This window comes from Pituophis catenifer, unplaced genomic scaffold, assembly GCF_029215685.1.
Source record: "Pituophis catenifer annectens isolate HBS135680 unplaced genomic scaffold, rPitCat1.0.hap2 SCAF_2, whole genome shotgun sequence".
Lineage (NCBI taxonomy): Eukaryota > Metazoa > Chordata > Lepidosauria > Squamata > Colubridae > Pituophis > Pituophis catenifer.
The window spans coordinates 25342458-25360531 of record NW_027256882.1 but is presented as its reverse complement, the minus strand read 5'-3'; the positions used below and the strand labels follow the sequence as shown (position 1 = coordinate 25360531).

The 18074-nt window shown below is 41.4% G+C and overlaps 1 pseudogene; it reads left to right on the top strand.

Annotated features, from left to right (window-relative positions):
• The window catches only part of LOC139311928 (zinc finger protein 208-like), a 55846-nt pseudogene that overhangs the window by 10084 nt on the left and 27688 nt on the right, over positions 1 to 18074 (top strand).

Genomic DNA, 18074 nt, shown 5'->3' with positions numbered 1-18074 from the left:
TATTACACCACCTTTAGTTATATAAATGTACTGAAATGCTCCCTATAATTGCTGATCAGCCTCACGTGTTATTGTGTGGAAATGTGGGGGCATTCCTCCTTAGTGAATTGACAGTAACATTTCTCCAATCTAACCCAAGCAATCACAATAAAGAAGCAACAAATATGATGGAGCTGATTCCTGCAACTGTTTAATGAGATTTTATTATTCAGTATAAACTGAAATTCAGTTTATTTTTAAATAATTCATTTGGTTTTTCACGGTGTTCCAATATTAAATTTTAATTACACTTCTTTGAGGAGAGGCAATCTCTTAAATTTCCATGAATGTGTACCCATCATCATCCATCCATCATCTTTGGGATTTCTATGGAATATCTTTGCTGGGTGTGATTATGATTAATTCCTTTACTTAAAAATCACTTGGAAAGGAGTAAGAATCTGCATAAGGCAAATGCATACATGCTTTAAATAAAAACCTACAATTTACTTTGACCTGCAATCTTTGTTATTCATATAGGGTTATGCATAATTCTGCCCGGACGAGGAGTTAAGCAAAATAAAACAAGGTGACTCTATATCCTAAATAAAAGATTGAAACCTAGATACAGATTATGGTAATAACAAATGAATTTGTAATGGCACAAATACACTTCTGCCTGGAGGAAATAGACTATCACTGACCAGGGGTGAAATGTAAAATTTGTTACTACCGATTCTGTGGGCATGGCTTGGTGGTAGTGGGGTAATGTGACTGGGTGGGCGTGGCCAACTTTTTAAATTTTTTTAAACTTTTCAAAGTATTTTTTCTAATGCTTTGAAAAGCCTCTCTGCCGATCAGGGAATTCAGCTGGGACTTTTCAAAGCATTTTTTTTACCACCTATTTGGCCAAGAGGTTGCAGAAAAAAATGCTTTGAAAAGCCTCTGATGATCCCAGCTGAGCCGCACAATCATCAGAGGCTTTTTTTTTTTACTTTTAAAAGCATTTTTTCATCGGAAGAGGTTGTAGAAAAAATGCTTTTAAAAGTAAAAAAATAAAGCCTCTGATGATCGTGCGGCTCAGCTGGGCATGGTGGGGGGGGGGGCACGCAGGGATTTTTGCTACCAGTTCTCCGAACCACCCCCTGCCATCGCTACCAGATCGGGTGATCCGGTCCGAACTGGGAGCATTTCACCCCTGTCACTGACTCAATGTTTACAGTTATAAAACTTGTTCAGGAGACACTCTTTACCCAAAGAATCTTTTTAAATGTTCTTTCTGAGCTGACTCAAATTTTTGCATTTAGTCATTTGCTGGAAAAATGTCACAATCCAAATACTAATATTCTTTATTAGGGTCCAAAGGCCATAATAAAGATTTGATTTGATATCATTTATGCCTTCCAGGCAAAAACTATTAATTGCCCAAATGTTATTTTAGAAAATACAGTCAATGTAAATTTTCAAAACTAAATTCAACAGGAAAGCTCATTTTAAATGAGAATTGCCCTCAGTCCTAAAGAAAACACACTTGAAATTACTGGTGTTCTCTGATCAGAGGGGCTAGCCTTAAAGGACCGGAGAAAGAGCTGCTACTTCTGGGAAGCGAGGCAAGTGGCCAGGTGGCAAGGTGAGCGGCCAGGTGAGGAGGGGAGGGGCGAGGCATGCTATTCAGCCGGTTCGCCTAACTCCACAAAAAATGAAGAATTCCTCTTTCACAAAATAAGCCAGAATGAGGGGAAGCCCATCAAATGCATGTTCAAAAACACCTTTTTCAAGCATTTTTTCCTCAGCAATGGCATGTTTATTTGTGAGACTTTATTAAATATTGTTTTGTTCTAACTGTAAGATGTAACTGAGCCAAGAATTAACGTTGCCAAGTCAGAAATTTGTTAAGTAAGTTGGCCCCATTTTATGACTCCTCTTGTCAGATTTTTTAAGTGAATCAGTGCAATTGTTAAATTAGCAACCTGGTTGTTAAGTGAATCAAGCTTCCTCCTTGATTTTGCTTGTCAGAAGGTCGCAAAAGTTGATCACGTGACCCTGGGACATTGCAACCGTCATAAATGTGAGTCAGTTACAAACATCCATATGTAAATCATGTGACCATGTTTCAACAGTCATAAGTGTGAAAAATGGTTGTAAGACACACTTTTTAGTACCATTGTAACTTCGAACAGTCAGTAGATGAATAGTTCTAAATTGAGAACTACCTGTCTGGGAATTCAACATAAGTCAACCAAAAGTAATAGAACAAGATTGTCAGATGTAAATGCCTTATTCTCTAATGTGTAAATAGTATATGAATGGGGTATCAGGGGTTAACTTATTCTTCACTTCTTAATGTATTCATAATTCACCACTCCCACTTATAGCTCCACCCATTGTATATATAAGGAGCCACCTACACCCTTTTCCCTGCTTCTATCTGTGAATATTCAGTGAATATAGAATGCCTATTGTAAATAAAAGGAAGTATATTTAAACCTTTAACTCTCACTAATTTTATTGAGTCTGATCCTGAAAATATTGCAACAAGCTGGTAGCAGAGGATGGTTAATTGACTCAATAAAAAAACTTAAAAAATGTCTAAGAAAGATAGGCCCAACACCAGGGCCTACAGCAAAGAAATGGAAACAGAACAAGAAATAATCAACGAATCCACAAACGCAATTTCGAGAGAATCCGAAGAATACACCACTGAAGACGAAGAAATAATAGACGAAAATGATGACCAGGAGGAAATCGAAATAGAGAATAACGAACTCAGGTCAGAGATATTAAAACTATTAAAAAGCCAGAAGAATGATGAAAGCCTCATCGCGAACCTCCAAGAAATGCTGAAGAACAGCGGAGCAGCGAGAGAGAAAAACATCACTAATGAGAAGTCTAAAGACCCAAAAACAGTGAGTGATATGACTGCAGAGAAAGTCATTACGAAGAAGAAAAACAGTGATCCCGCGCGAAATTTTGAATGGCAGCCATCTTGGTTTCAACAGGCCTCCAAGGTGAGCGAAGCAGAGCCAATCAAAATGCTCAATTCAAAATTTCTGGCGCGAAAAACGTTATCAGACAACGAAAATGAAAAAGAAGATTCGAACTCCTCAGAAGAATCAGAATCAGAAAGTGAAGATGACTCAACAAAATCTCAAATAAAATCAGCAATGAAAACACTTTTTGCTGCATTTGGGCCAAAACTAAAAATTACCAAAGAGACACCGAAGAAGCGAGCGAGCAAGCCGATGCCTCAGGACCTGCCCGCTCCCATCCTGACTTCGAGAGCGACGACGCCCGAACCCAGAGAGCCTTGTCGATTCCGCCCTACACCACAGACCGAGGCAGGTGCCAACGCCCCCAGAAGAAAGAGAAGAGCAGCCGCCGCCGTCAGAACTCCCAAGGTCGAACCAGAGACCGACTCGTCTGAAGCAGAGCGGAGCGAGCGAGCCGCAATGGAGAGAACCTTCCACGACGACTCCAAAGAAGAAATGGACAACGCGCATGCGCGAAACTACGCAGACGGTCCGGGAAGACATGAACTGGCGAGAGAACCACGCAGACTCGTTGCGAGCATCCCCATGCCGTTTTGCAATTTTCTACACTTGCGAGACCACGGACTACCCCAGGTCGTAAGTAATGGACAAAATAATGTCGGAAATTTACCCAGTGACTTCCCAAAACTAAGGGTTGATGGCATTAATTTGCAAGAATGGTATCAACAGCTCCAGGTTGTCTTTATGAAAGAAAATTTACTATTTTTTATCACTAGTCCCCCAAAAAGACCTTGGACTTTAAAAATAGATTGTTTACACCATAGAGCATTTTTCTTAATAATATCTAGTGTGTCTCCTGCAATGTATCATAGCATCAAACCTAATCTGACTGTTTCAGAAATCATTCAATGCATGTTTAATTTGTTTCACAGCGATAGTGTGGCTACCACCACAAGAATGTCTAAGGATTTCTTTTCATCTAGAGTGAAACCAGGGGTTTCCATAAGTGAGCATTTAATATCTTTAAACAAAATAAGAGCTGAGCTGCATTTGAGGGGGGAGGTGATTTCAGACCAAACAATGAAAAGTGTTATTATCAACTCACTTGATTCATCATGGGACAGTTTTATGTCACATTTAGACACTATCAATCTAGGATATTTATCCATAGAAAGTCTATCCAATAAATTGATAGCAGAAGACAATTCAAGAAGAAATCGTTCTAGCAATCACACAGAACACAAACCTTATAAGAAAGTAGCTTTCCAAGAAAAATATAATGAAACATTTAAATGTCACAATTGTGGATCCAGGGAACACAATAGAAGAGATTGTCCCAAAATTTCAAGGGAAAGACATAGGTCAGAATATAGGAACAAATACAATTATAGACAGTCTTCCATAGATAGATATAGATATAGAAGCCCACCAAATTACAAAGAGAATAGAGGAGGCAGAGATAATTCAAAGGATAGAAAATCTGGTTCACTGAATGGATTAAATAAACAAGACAACACTAAAATACAGCAAAATGAGAACAATAATTGGCTTATTGATTCTGGAGCAACTAATCACACCACTAATAACAAAAATATATTGTCTTCATTTACAGAAGATAAAATTGTAATAAAGGTAGCTAACCAAGAAAAGGTTCAAGTATTAGGCAGAGGAAATGTAACCTTGCCTGGTCTAGGAAAAATAGAGGGGGTATTGTTAATACCTGAAATACCTCATAACATACTAAGTGCCATAAAACTAAGTAGAGATTCTGACATTAATATAGTTTTCTCAAAGGGAAAAGCGACTTTGGAGAAGAATAAAATAAATATAGGCACTGTGATGATTAAAGGAGGCCTACCTTATCTGATAACGAAGGAAAAATGGTTGCATAACATTGATTCAAATATGGAAGATTATATTGAAGCAGATGATGAAAATATTAGTAACAGTGACAATGATGAATGTAAAATATCTCATGATCACGCAGATGCACACAACGAAAAAAAACCAAAAATAGGTAAACCAATTCATGATGAGTGTGCTCACATCTTACATAGGAAGTTAGGACATGCCAGTTTTCCTGTAGTACAAAAAATGACTGAACACGCAGAAGGTGTCAAAATAAAAAATTGTGAAAACTATTTGGAATGCTCAGTATGTAAATCTACAAAACTAAAAACTAGTCCCAGGCCAAGAAAATCTACTAGATCAACTAACAAAATTTTTGACTTAGTACACATGGACTTAGTTGGCCCATTAACTCCATCAATCACCTATAGAAAACGTTACTTCCTGACAATAGTAGACGATTATAGCCGTTATGGGTTTGTTTATACATTAAAACACAAAGATGAAACCTTTCAAAAATTTAAGGAATTTTACAAACGCATAGAAACACAACACAATATCAGAATAAAACAAATTATGACAGATAGGGGATGTGAATTCATGTCTAAAGAATTCTCCCAATGGTTAAAGGATAGAGGAATGCTACATTACACGTCTAGTCCATTTTCTGCGTTTCAGAACGGGATTGCAGAGAGAAAGAATTCCACATTACAAACCATGATTAGATGCACATTGGAGGATGCTGGCTTAAGCAAACAATTTTGGTCAGAAGCCTTACATTATTCAAATTACACACAAAATAGAACCTGGTCCAGTATTGTAAATAAGACACCATATGAAGTGATGTATAATAGGAAACCAAAATTAGCACACATGCACATATTTGGAGTCACTGCAGACGTACACATACCTAAGCAGTTGAGAAGAAAGGGAGAAAACGTATCCAGAAGACTCAGATTTATGGGATATGAAACTGGCACCAAAGGGTACAGATTCATTGATAATAATAACAAATTTATAGTTTCCAGAACAGCTGTGTTCCATGAACAGGCCAACTGGTCTAAATTACATCTTAATGAAATATTTCCAAATAAATGTAAAGATACAAAATCTCATGAGAAAGGAACCATAGAAAAACAGAATATCAACAAATATAAAAGCAAAACCAAAACTTGGACAAATAGCCAACACAAAATAAAGACAGACACTCTAACAAAAAAAGAAGCAAGATATTTGCATGATAACAATAGCAAACCTGAAAGAGTCATTAGAAACAACAGAAATCAAATGCCAAATAAATACAGAGATTACATAATGCATATGGATGGTGAGCCAATAACACCTAATACTTATGAGGAAGTGTTAAAACTCCCTCGTGAAGAAAAAGAAAAATGGGAATTAGCTATGAAAAAGGAGATGGAAAGTTTACAGGGATTAAATGTATTTACACCTGCAATTGCACCTAAAGATAAAACAATTATTGGTACCAGGTGGATATATAAAATTAAGAACTTAGAAGGAGGCAATACTCTATATAAAGCTAGATTAGTTGCACAAGGTTATGCACAGAAATATCCGGAGGACTATACTGAAACGTATTCCCCCACTGTAAGAACAGAGAGTGTCAAAACAGCTCTAGTGGTAGCATCAGCACTCAATCTTGATGTATTTCAATATGACATACAGACTGCGTATCTACACGCAAAACTAGATAAGGAAATATACGTAAGAGCACCTCACAGTCAATACACCAACAAAAATGAAATTTGGTTGTTGAACAAGAGTTTATACGGATTAAAACAATCTGGTAAAAGATGGTATGATTGTTTAGTAAAAGTACTTAAGACCATGGATTTCAACGCTACCACTGCTGATAACTGTTTCTTTGTCAAAAAGGGTGATGATCACATTGAATTTGTGTTGATTTATGTAGATGACATTTTATATATAGGAAAACACAAAGAGAGAAGAGAAACTTTTGTAAATAAGTTAAATGAACATTTCTCGTTGAAATCTCTAGGTAAAGTGAACAAATATCTTGGTGTTCAAATTAATAAGACTAGAAGGGGATTCAAACTTACTCAGAGAGATAAGATTATAGAACTTTTAAAAAAATGCAATTTAAACAATGCCAAACCCTGTGATACCCCTATGCAAACTGATTTTCTTAGAAATACTGATGAATCTTCCCCTGAATTCAAGGATAACACGTTTTATAGATCAATCATAGGTTCACTTCTTTATATATCTAATTGGACTAGACCAGATATCGCCTTACCACTCAATTTATTATCCAGACACGTCAGCAAACCAACAATGTATCACTGGGAAGCTGTTAAAAGAATTTTAAGATATCTGAAAAGTACACTAGATTTTTGCTTAGTATTAGAACCTAGTGATAATAAAGAACCAAAGCTTGCATGTTATGCAGATGCGGACTGGGCTGGAGACACATCATGCAGAAAAAGTACATCTGGTTATATTTTTCTCTTAAATGACTGTCCAGTTTACTGGTATACTGGTAAACAAGAACTAGTAGCCACTTCAACGACAGAAGCGGAATATGTTTGTTTATCCAAAGCTGCAAATAACCTTGTATGGTTTAATGATTTAATTTCAGATGTTTGGAAAAAACCTGCTTTGCCTTTTGTTATGCATGAAGACAATAAAGCGGCCATTGAAATATCTAGATCTGATGCCATTGGACAAAGGTCCAGGCATATAGATATAAAATTTAAACATGTGAGGCAATTATCTCAGGATGGATTTATTAAAGCAGTGCATTGTGATACTTCAGAACAATTAGCTGACATATTGACAAAGCCTTTACCTTCTAAGCAACACAAATATTTAACATCTAAATTGTATGTCTTGTATTGTCCTGAATCAGAATGTAATTGGTGTTGTATAACGAATCGGCATTTAGAGGGGGATTTGTCAGATGTAAATGCCTTATTCTCTAATGTGTAAATAGTATATGAATGGGGTATCAGGGGTTAACTTATTCTTCACTTCTTAATGTATTCATAATTCACCACTCCCACTTATAGCTCCACCCATTGTATATATAAGGAGCCACCTACACCCTTTTCCCTGCTTCTATCTGTGAATATTCAGTGAATATAGAATGCCTATTGTAAATAAAAGGAAGTATATTTAAACCTTTAACTCTCACTAATTTTATTGAGTCTGATCCTGAAAATATTGCAACAAAGATCACATATATAACAACATATCATGTGAAAAGAATTTCAGAATGATGAATTCCTCTCACAACAGAAACCAGAATGAGAAGTGAAATCCATGTTCAAAGACACTTTTTGAAGCATTAGAGCCATGGTGGTACAGTGGTTAGAATGCAGTATTGCAAGCTATTTCTGCTGACTGCCAGGAGTTGGATTGTGACCGGAAGGTTGATTGAACATTCCATTCTTCTGAAACTCGTAAAATGGGGACCTAGATTCTTGGGGGCAATACACCGATTCTGTAAATGGTTTATAGAGTGTTGTAAAGCACTATGGTATATAAGTTAAAAGTGCTATAGCTATTGCTATTTTGCCTTTCTATGACATGATAATAAGGAAATCTCTAAATTCAATTTAAATAAATTGGATTTAATTGAAGTTAACTGGATTTTAATTATGGTTGAATGGAATAAAATTAATTTTCGATATAAATAAAATTAAATATAACTGGTTTGGTTGTCCATGAGACATTTTTAAATTCTTTCTAGTGAATTAAAAATTAAAAATAGAAATTTTGGAAGGATTTGGAGGGAGAGAAATCCTTCAGGTTTTCAGCCATTTTTCTTTTTTGCCTCATGGAATTTGAACTTTACGTGTACTTTGCCTTCCTGCACTTTGTAATTCCACTTTTCCTCCAGTCACCTATGAGACACCAATTTCCCATTCATCTCTCCATCATGGCGCCTCGTTTTGAGGTAAAATTTCTAAAACTTCCATGATTTTGAGCTTTCTCTCCATTTTGAAACTTGTTTCCTTTTGATGGTCCTTTTTGAAACAAGATAGTTTCTTCTGGATTCTTTCCATTTTTGCTTCAGCCACTTGCTGTTTTGAACTGCTGTTAGCTGCTCACAGGCATGAATTTGAGAAGGCAGCTGAAATAATGGAAATAAAACATCAATACAAATCTTAATTGTCCTGAGCCAGGGGTGTCAAACTCGATTTCATTGAGGGCTGGATCAGCATTGTGGTTGTCCTCCAGGGGCTGGCTTGGGGGCGGGAGGGGCGGGGTGGTCGTGGCCGACGGTGAGGCCCCAGGGTGGGGCCAGCGTGACCTTGCTCCTGTGGGTGGTGTCTGTTGGGGCTGGGCAGGATTGGGGAGGGAATCTAGGGGTCTCTGGTTTGGGGAGAGTGGGAGTCTCGTCTCATGGGATGAGGTGAGGCAGGGCAGCTACAGCTGGTGTGCCTTCAGCTGCTTTTGGTGCCACTCAGTTTCCCACCCCACCCCTGACAGGTTGGTCTGGTCTGTGTGTGTGGGGAGGTAATTGCCTTCTGCCTTCTCCAAGGTTTGGATTGGATCTCTCTCCCTCTCCCTTCTTCCTCCCCCCCCCCTCTCTCTCACACACACACAAACACAAACAGAGGTTGGATCAGATCACTCTCTTGACATCTTTATCTTTCTGCGGCGACAATGGTGGCACTTCAGTGCCTGGCCGGCAGGGCGCTTCTCACTCAGCTGCTTTCCCTCCTTCATCTCCCCACTCTTCCTCCTCCTTCAGACAAAAGCTGCTCTTTTTGTCTGTCCATTGCAGTGTCTGTGCATTTACTTTGACAGTGGCAGAGCTTGGATGGTCAATCCCCGTTCGTGGCATGGGGAAGACAGAAGACAATTCCCTCAATCAGAGCAGACCAGCCTGGCGGGAGTGGGATGGAAAACTGAGCTGCACCAAAAGCAGCTCTCTCTCAGACATAGACATACAAACACACACAGTTTTGATCAGATCATTCCCTCGCTCTCTCACCCCAACTCATGGCGGTGGCACAAGCCATGCTCTCCACAGCGGCTGGCACTGCTTCATCCTCCATCCTCCATCTCCTTACTTCGTTCGTCTTCATTGTCACTTCTTGCTCACCACCATAACTGAAGAGGATGAGTGACACTCTGGTGCGGTGGCCACAAAGCAAGGCGGTGGGTGGGTGGAAGACAAAATAAGGTGAGGGGGAGACGAAGCAAGGCAGAGCTGCCTCATGCACTGGCTTACCTGAGGACTCACAGCCAGGCCATCAACATCCTGACAACTGCCTAGCCTCACAGCGGAGGCTCTAGAAACTCCGTCCAGGACCCCACGTTGCTGTCAGCCCGTTTGTCCTTACTCACTGCAGCAATGGAGCAAGAAGCTGAGCGATGCATTTTGCCCTGGATGGGGCTGCTGTAGCTGCTGCAAGACAAGGCAGTTGTCAGGATGTTGATGGCCTGATTACGGGGCACTCAGGGAAACTGGTGCAGGGCGTGGGGGGCAGCCCCGCACCATCTTGCTTCATCCTCCACCCCACCCCACCCCACCCCTTGCTTTCTGGCCACCGCACCAGTGTGTTGTTTGGCCTCCTGCTCCGTTATGGCGGCGAGCAAGAAGCAGCAAAGAACGTAGATGAATAAAATGAGGTGGTGGTCGTGGAAGATGAAGCAAGGCAGGTGGTGACCCCGACTGGCTTACCTGAGGGCCCTTCAGCCAGGCCACCCATGCCAAACCATCATCTCCCCACTCCCAGGGCAACCACATCCCTTCACTAACCTGATTTCCAGCTCCATTCGCCACCGCTGCGTCAAGTCAACAAAAGTAGTCTGTGGGACTACAGTAAAAAAAGTAGTTCACACCTTCCAACTTCTCACGAAAAAAAAGATCACGCAAAGTTGGAAGATCTGAACTATTGTTTTTATCATAGTCCCACAGACTACTTTTGTTGCCCTGCATGGAGAACTGGGGCTGAGTGTGTGCGCACCCAGTGCCTTCTGTGAGCATGCACACATGCCAGGATGTCACAGGCTGCTCTTTACAGGTTCCAGGATGGCCACAAGGGCCGGAACTGAGTTCATCGCAGGCCCATGTGCCTTGAGTTTGATACCCCTGTCCTAAGTCTTCATTTTCCAATCTGTGACTCTGTCAGTCCTCTTATCTTCCCTCACTTCAGAGCTGACTTTACCAACAACCACATGACACAACCTGGGCTTCAAAGAGAGGCTCCTGTTCCTTTTTCAGCCTCCACAGAGATTTTCTCAATATTTACAACATCACAGATCGCTCTTGCACATTAAAAAACAGGAAAGCCTAGAAATTGCTGCCTGCTGCAGTCAAGCAATCTCAGAGGGAGCCTCTCCTTCTACGCCAATGCCCATCATCCCAGGCCAGCATGGAACATGACAATCTGCCCTTCGCCCTAGTAGGGTCCATCTGGCGTTGCGTGCTGGATCCACCAGGGGGCTCCCCAGGTAGCCGTTAGAAAGGCACAGCGGCCCTCACCCGCTTCAGGAGGAAACTGAGCATGCGCTCTTTCACCAGGTCCGAGATTCATGGGGCATTTTGCAGAGAAGGGTGAAAGCGCGTCCGCCCTTTTTACAGTGCCCGATTCTGCTCCGCTCCCCGCCCCTCCCTCGCTACGATCCTTCGGCTGAGCCTTTCCAGGAGTCCAAGAGGCTGCAAGGAAGCCTTGCACGGAGGGAGATCAAGACCTGACTCCGGAGTTGAGTAAGTGGAGGGAGGGACTTTTTCTTCCACGGGCTGGACCGTGCGTGGAGACACGCAAAACTTCATCAAGTTCGGAGTCCTGGAAAGTGGGGAGCCCCTTGTCCCATGTTCCCCTGCCGCCCCTGTGTATGCATGCAGGGGCGAGGCAGGGAAAAGATCAGAAGCTACGGTCCCGCTGCGTTTCCTCCAGGAGGAAAATCGGGACCGCCAAAAAGGTCGGAGCCATTTAGAATTAGGCGAAAAGTGAAAAACCTTTTTCCAGGAGAAACCTGAATCAAAACATCATGTTAAGCCATAGCTACTTTGTTGATTCGGGTATTATTCCCCTTACATTGAACGGTGGTTTGTTGATTGTGATTTCTCAGGTAGCGGTTGTTCACACGCAGATATGTTAGTCTACCAACTAGTAAGTTTTCCTCCCTCCTCCCTGGTATTGTTGGGTTCATAAGAATTTCTTATTTGGGTTTTTGTGGATGTTCAGTTGTTAAGTTGATCAGCCTGTATTTCTGGAAGTTTCTATTGTTTTCCATTTCAGATATATAACTTGGAAATCTTTCCTGGTTCCCTTGGAGTCCGAAGTATCTTGTGTGGGAAGAGGGCTGAATGGCCTTTAGGAGATTTGGCCAGACATTTTCTGATTAGTAAAACTTGGGAGATCCATCCATCCATTTTGGAGCTGGATTAGAATACCAGAGAAATGATGGAGGGACTCCCAGCAGATCCGGGAATTGGAAAAGGCCCTCCAGTTACTCAGCCTTGGAGCTGTGGGGAAAATGGGGCAAGTTCTGGGCAGAAGAGCCAAGAAGAGGAAGCCAACAGTTCAGAGGCTCAATGCTGTCACTTCAGAAAAGTGCAGTTCCAGGAGGGGAAGAGTCCCCGAGATGTTTGCAGTCAGCTTCACCACCTTTGCCATCAATGGCTGCAGCCGGAAAGACACACAAAGGCTCAGATGCTGGACTTAGTGCTCCTGGAGCAGTTCCTGGCTTTCCTTCCTCCAGAGATGGAGAAATGGGTGCGGGAGTGTGGAGCACAAACCAGTTCCCAGGCGGTGGCCCTGGCCGAAGGCTTCCTCCTGGCCCAGGAGTCGGAAAAGATGCAGGTGTGATAATATAATCATTTCAGCTCTAAAGAGAATCTCTCTGAATTTGGCAATTCCTTTTTGGTAGCATTTTCTGGAATTATTAATACCAAAGGCCAGCTGTTCTATTTTTCTTCCAGAGGATGTGTTTGGGGCAAGTATTCCATTCTCTTTCGAGTTTGGCAAATGGACATTGGGGGTCTGCTAGTTTAAAGGTGCAGTATGATAATTCCTTAGTGCTCTTTCTTTGTTTCTCATATCACATCATGTCCAGAAATCCTTGGAAGCTATGACTGAGTATCCCAAGGGGAGGAACGTTTCATTCAGATCTTCTCAAGAGCTGCAGTTCAGGGAGACCTTGCACAAAGATCAATGTCAGGACACAACTCCAGGTAAGGATAGGTCTTTCTGTGTGATGCGAGATTTCAACATTTATCTGATTCTTCTGCTGCTCTTATCGGAATCTCTCTGTTTAACAAATCTGCTTCCACCCTTTTTATCTTTCTCATAGAGAGTAGAAAGCTATCCTTGGAAATTTTAGAATCACCTCTTTGTGGTGGAACTAAAGAATTGGCTGAATCGCTACTTCAGGTAAGGAGGAGAAAGATCACAAAAGTTCCATGGATCTTGGATGGATTTCATTTTGTTTTAGAGGTCAATGTATTAAATTGCTGTTTCTAAGAACACGAATCTGATATTATATTCAAAATTCATATCTAGCTTACCCTAACTCTCCCTTCTGAGGGGATCCTTTGGAAGACATTTCTCCACCCCTTTAGTTGATCAGACTGTTGTCAGCATCTAGGCTCTTCCTCCCTGGGTCTCCCCAGGTCATTCTTGCATACCATTACAAAAAAATCCCCTTTTATTGCCTTTTGAAAAGCATCTTTGGGACAACAATGACCTGGTGATAGAGAATCTCCATAGACATATCCTGTTACAAACTCTTCCAGCAACCTCATGAAGGTGTGGAGTTGGGTTAAGCTTCCCCCTCAGTGGATAAAGTAAGCCACGGGCAAAAGTGTCAGGTGAGTTTTGCCAGTATTTGGCATTGCCCACTCTAGGAAGAATTGGAGCCACTGATAACTAGTGAATTTAAGACCCAACTACCAATTGACCAAGAAAACTATTTTTATTGGCTACACTGAAAGGCATTCCAAATACTTCCAACATGATTCAATGCGCTTCAGTTGTGCGATCAGTCAAAAGTACTGAGATCTCATTCTGAACTCTGCACAAGATGCCCAATTTGTTCACTGGATCTCACTCCTTGAATTGGGATTATCTGCTAAAAGGAAAACCTGTTTCCTTGTTTAGGATGTTGTGTCTTTTGAGGAAGTGGCCGTGTATTTCTCCAAGGAGGAATGGTCTCAACTGGACTCTGACCAAAAAGCGCTCCATGGAGAAGTCATGCTGGAGAATTCCAGGAATCTGGCTTCTCTGGGTAAGCATCCCTATCTCTGCTCAGAAACTTAGAAAAGTCATGGGGTCCGAGAAGGGGACTTAGATGTTATTAAAAAATAGGTTAAGTGAAATAAGTGATTTAAAGAAATCATTTATTTATATCCTGCCTTTATTTTTTGTAAATAATAAAGGCAGTGGACAAACTTAATATTCCTTCCTCCTGCTGTTTTCCCTACAACAAGAACCTTGTGACATGGGTTGAGCTGAGAGAGACTGGCCCAAAGTCACCCAGGCAGCATTCATCCCTAAGGCTGAACTAGGACTCACTGACCTAGTTTCTAGCCTGGTGCCTTAAGCGTTTGACCAAACTGACTTTATGGAAGAAAGAAATTTATTGAAAACTGCATACTCTCACTTTTTACATAGAGGAAATGTTTTTTTTTTAATGCTTTCTGCTCTGGGTCTGGCTGTTTTGGCTAACTATCATCCAGTCTCCAACCTTTGTTTTATTGCGAAGGTTGTTGAGAGTGTGGTGGCGCGGCAGCTTCCACGGTACCTGGATGAAGCTGTCTATCTAGATCCGCTCTAGTCCGGCTTCAGGCCTGGGCACAGCACGGAAACGGCATTGGTCGCACTGGTGGATGATCTCTGGAGGGCTCGGGATAGGGGTTGCTCCTCTATCCTGGTCCTGTTAGATCTCTCAGTGGCTTTTGATACCATCGACCATGGTATCATGTTGCACCGGTTGGAGGGGTTGGGGGTGGGGGGCACCGTTTTGCAGTGGTTCTCCTCCTACCTCTCTGACCGGTCGCAATCTGTGTTGACAGGGGCAGCGGTCGACCCTGAGGCACCTTGCTTGTGGGGTGTTGCAAGGGTCGGTCCTCTTGCCCCTTCTGTTCAACATTTATGTAAAGCCGCTGGGTGAGATCATCCGTGGCTTTGGGGTGGAGTTCCATCAGTACGTTGATGACACTCAGCTGTACATCTCCACCCCAGGCCACCCCAACGATGCCCTTGAAGTGATGTCCCGGTGCCTGGAGGCCATGCGGGCCTGGATGGGAAGAAACAGGCTCCGACTCAACCCTTCCAAGACCGAGTGGGGATGAGACTTCCAATAAAGTTGGGGAGCTGGTAGGTATGTTGTTGACCCAGCATGATACCGTATCCAATGGACTTCAGGAGTTTGTGCCACCATGGAATTGTCCCAGGTCAAAGCTTAGATCAGGGTTGTGTCTTTGATTCATTGTGATGTAATCCAATCCTGTTAGATGAGGATCAGTAGGGATACACTTGGAAATGGGTTCTTGTTAAAATCTTACTTTGGAATCATCATGTTTGCCAACAAAGCAGCTAAAATATATTGATGGTTCTTTAGCTTAATTTCAGAAGAAAAGGCTTTATTGTTCTCCTATTCTTGCTACAGTTTTCTTTGTTCTTTTTTAAGGCTATAATGGGCAGGAGAATAAGAATTGCAACAAGGAATGCCAACCGATCTATTCGAAAGAGGGGAAAGGAAAACAATATCAGTGCATGGAGCATGGAAAGGCCTTTACTCATAGTAGTAATCTCCATTCCCATAAGAGGATCCACACAGGAGAGAAGCCATATCAATGCATGGAGTGTGGGAAGATCTTCTCTTATTATAGCTCTTTTATAAACCATCAAAGGAATCACAAAGGAGAAAGACCTTATAAATGCGTGGAATGTGGAAAGACCTTTACTTGCAGTAGCAGTCTCAATTCTCACAAGAGGATCCACACAGGAGAGAAGCCATATCAATGCAAGGAATGTGGAAAGAGCTTTACTTGCAGTAGTAGTCTCAATTCCCATAAGAGGATTCACACAGGAGAGAAACCATATCACTGCATGGAGTGTGGAAAGACCTTTCCCTGTAGCAGTCGTCTTAATTCCCATAAGAGGATCCACACAGGAGAGAAGCCATATCAATGCAACAAATGTGGAAAGACCTTCTCTTATTATAGCTCATTTATAATCCATCATAGAAATCACAAAGGAGAAAGACCTTATAAATGCATGGAGTGTGGAAAGACCTTTACTAGCAGTAGTAGTCTCAATTCTCACAAGAGGATCCACACAGGAGAGAAACCATATCAATGTAAGGAGTGTGGAAAGACCTTTACTTTTACCAGTAATCTTGATTACCACAAGAGGATCCACACAAAAGAGAAACCATATCAATGCAGGGAGTGTGGAAAGACGTTTAGTTGTACCAGTAGTCTTAATTCCCACAAGAAGACCCACACTGGAGAGAAGCCATATCAATGTGTGGAGTGTGGAAAGAGCTTTAGTAGGAAAAGAGCTCTGATTCACCATAAAACTATCCATTCAGAGGAGAAGCCATATCAATGCATGGAGTGTGGAAAGAACTTTAGTTGCAGCAGATATCTTGATTCCCACAAAAAGATCCACTCAGGAGAGAAGCCATATAAATGTCTGGAATGTGGAAAGGGCTTTACGTGGAATTCGGCTCTTACCTACCACAAAATGATCCATACAGGAGAAAGACCATATCAATGCAAGGAATGTGGAAAGGCCTTTACTAGTAGCAGTCATCTGAATTCCCACAAGAGGATCCACACAGGAGAGAAGCCATATCAATGCATGGAGTGTGGAAAGAGCTTTAGTAGGAAATATGCTCTTACCACACATAAAAGGATCCATACAGGGGAGAAGCCTTATCAGTAAAGGGAAGTGTGAGAAGTGATTCAACAGAAATCCAGGTGGCCCTCGGCGTATGACTGCAAATGAGGCTAAAATTTCTGTTGCTAAGTGAGACAGTTATTAACTGGGTTTTGCTCCATTTTATGACTTTTTTTTGCCACAGTGAGTCGCTGTTGGTTAGTTAGTAACTGTTGTGAAATGAATCTGGCTTCCCTATTGGCTTTGCTTGTCAGAAAGTCACAAAAGGTGATCACATGGCCCGGGAACACTTCAACTGTCATAAATATGAGTCAGTTGCCAAGCATCTGAAATTTGATCACATGACCATGGGGATGCTTCAACAGTCATAAGTTTGAAAAATGGTCATAAGTCACTTTTTTCAGTGCTGCTGTGACTTTGAACAATCACTAAATGAACTGTTGTAAATTGAGGATTACCTATAATTGTCTAAAATTCCATGCAAGGAACATTTGAATAATAATCCAAATAAATTGTAGACTTTAGATATGCATGCATAAATTGCCTTTCTAGTGCAAACCAGAACCATTAAGGTGGATCCCTAATCCTGCTTGTGATTTTTGTCAGGTTCAAATAATCAAAGGCCTTTTGTGCATATAGAAGTATTCCTGATTTTTTTTCATTATATTGTTTCAAATATTCCGAAATATAAAACACAATTATCACATTATTCTTCAACTATTCTTTAGGTTAACTCCCCAACCCACCCACCCACCCCACTTTATTAGAGACTAATACCTCTTGTTGATGCCTCAGTATTTCTGTTCTGGTGTTCAGCCAAGTGTCTGGACCTAGCTCTTTTTCTGTGTGTTCTACCTTTCCATCCCTGCTTGTCTTTTGAACACTAGAATGAAAATGGACTTCTTTATTGGCCAGGGGTGATTGTCCACACAAGAAATTTGTCTCCGGTGCATAAGCTCTCATTGTGCAGCAATGTACACTGTAGTACTATACAACAATATTTTTACTCTTACAGACACTGGTCTGTCTTTAAATCTTCTCTGGAGTTTCCTCTGGCGCCTTACCAACTTTTGGTAAGCACTGGCGCCTTACCAACTTTTGGCTTTGCTTATGTGATGCCATGCTTTATGACATCACTTAGTGATGGAAGTTCTGATCCAAATTCCATTCCTTAACCAAGGATTACAGGTGGTCCACAACTTACAACCACAATTGAGCCCAGAATTTATGTTGCTGAGAAATTTGTTAAGTGACACTTCACCAAATTGTACGATTCTTCTTGCCACATTTATTAAGTAAATCACAGCAATTGTTATATTAGTAATGTGGTTGTTAACTGAAACTGGCTTTCCCATTGGCTTTGCTTGTCAGAAGGTTGCAAAAGGTGATCATGTGACTCTGGGACACT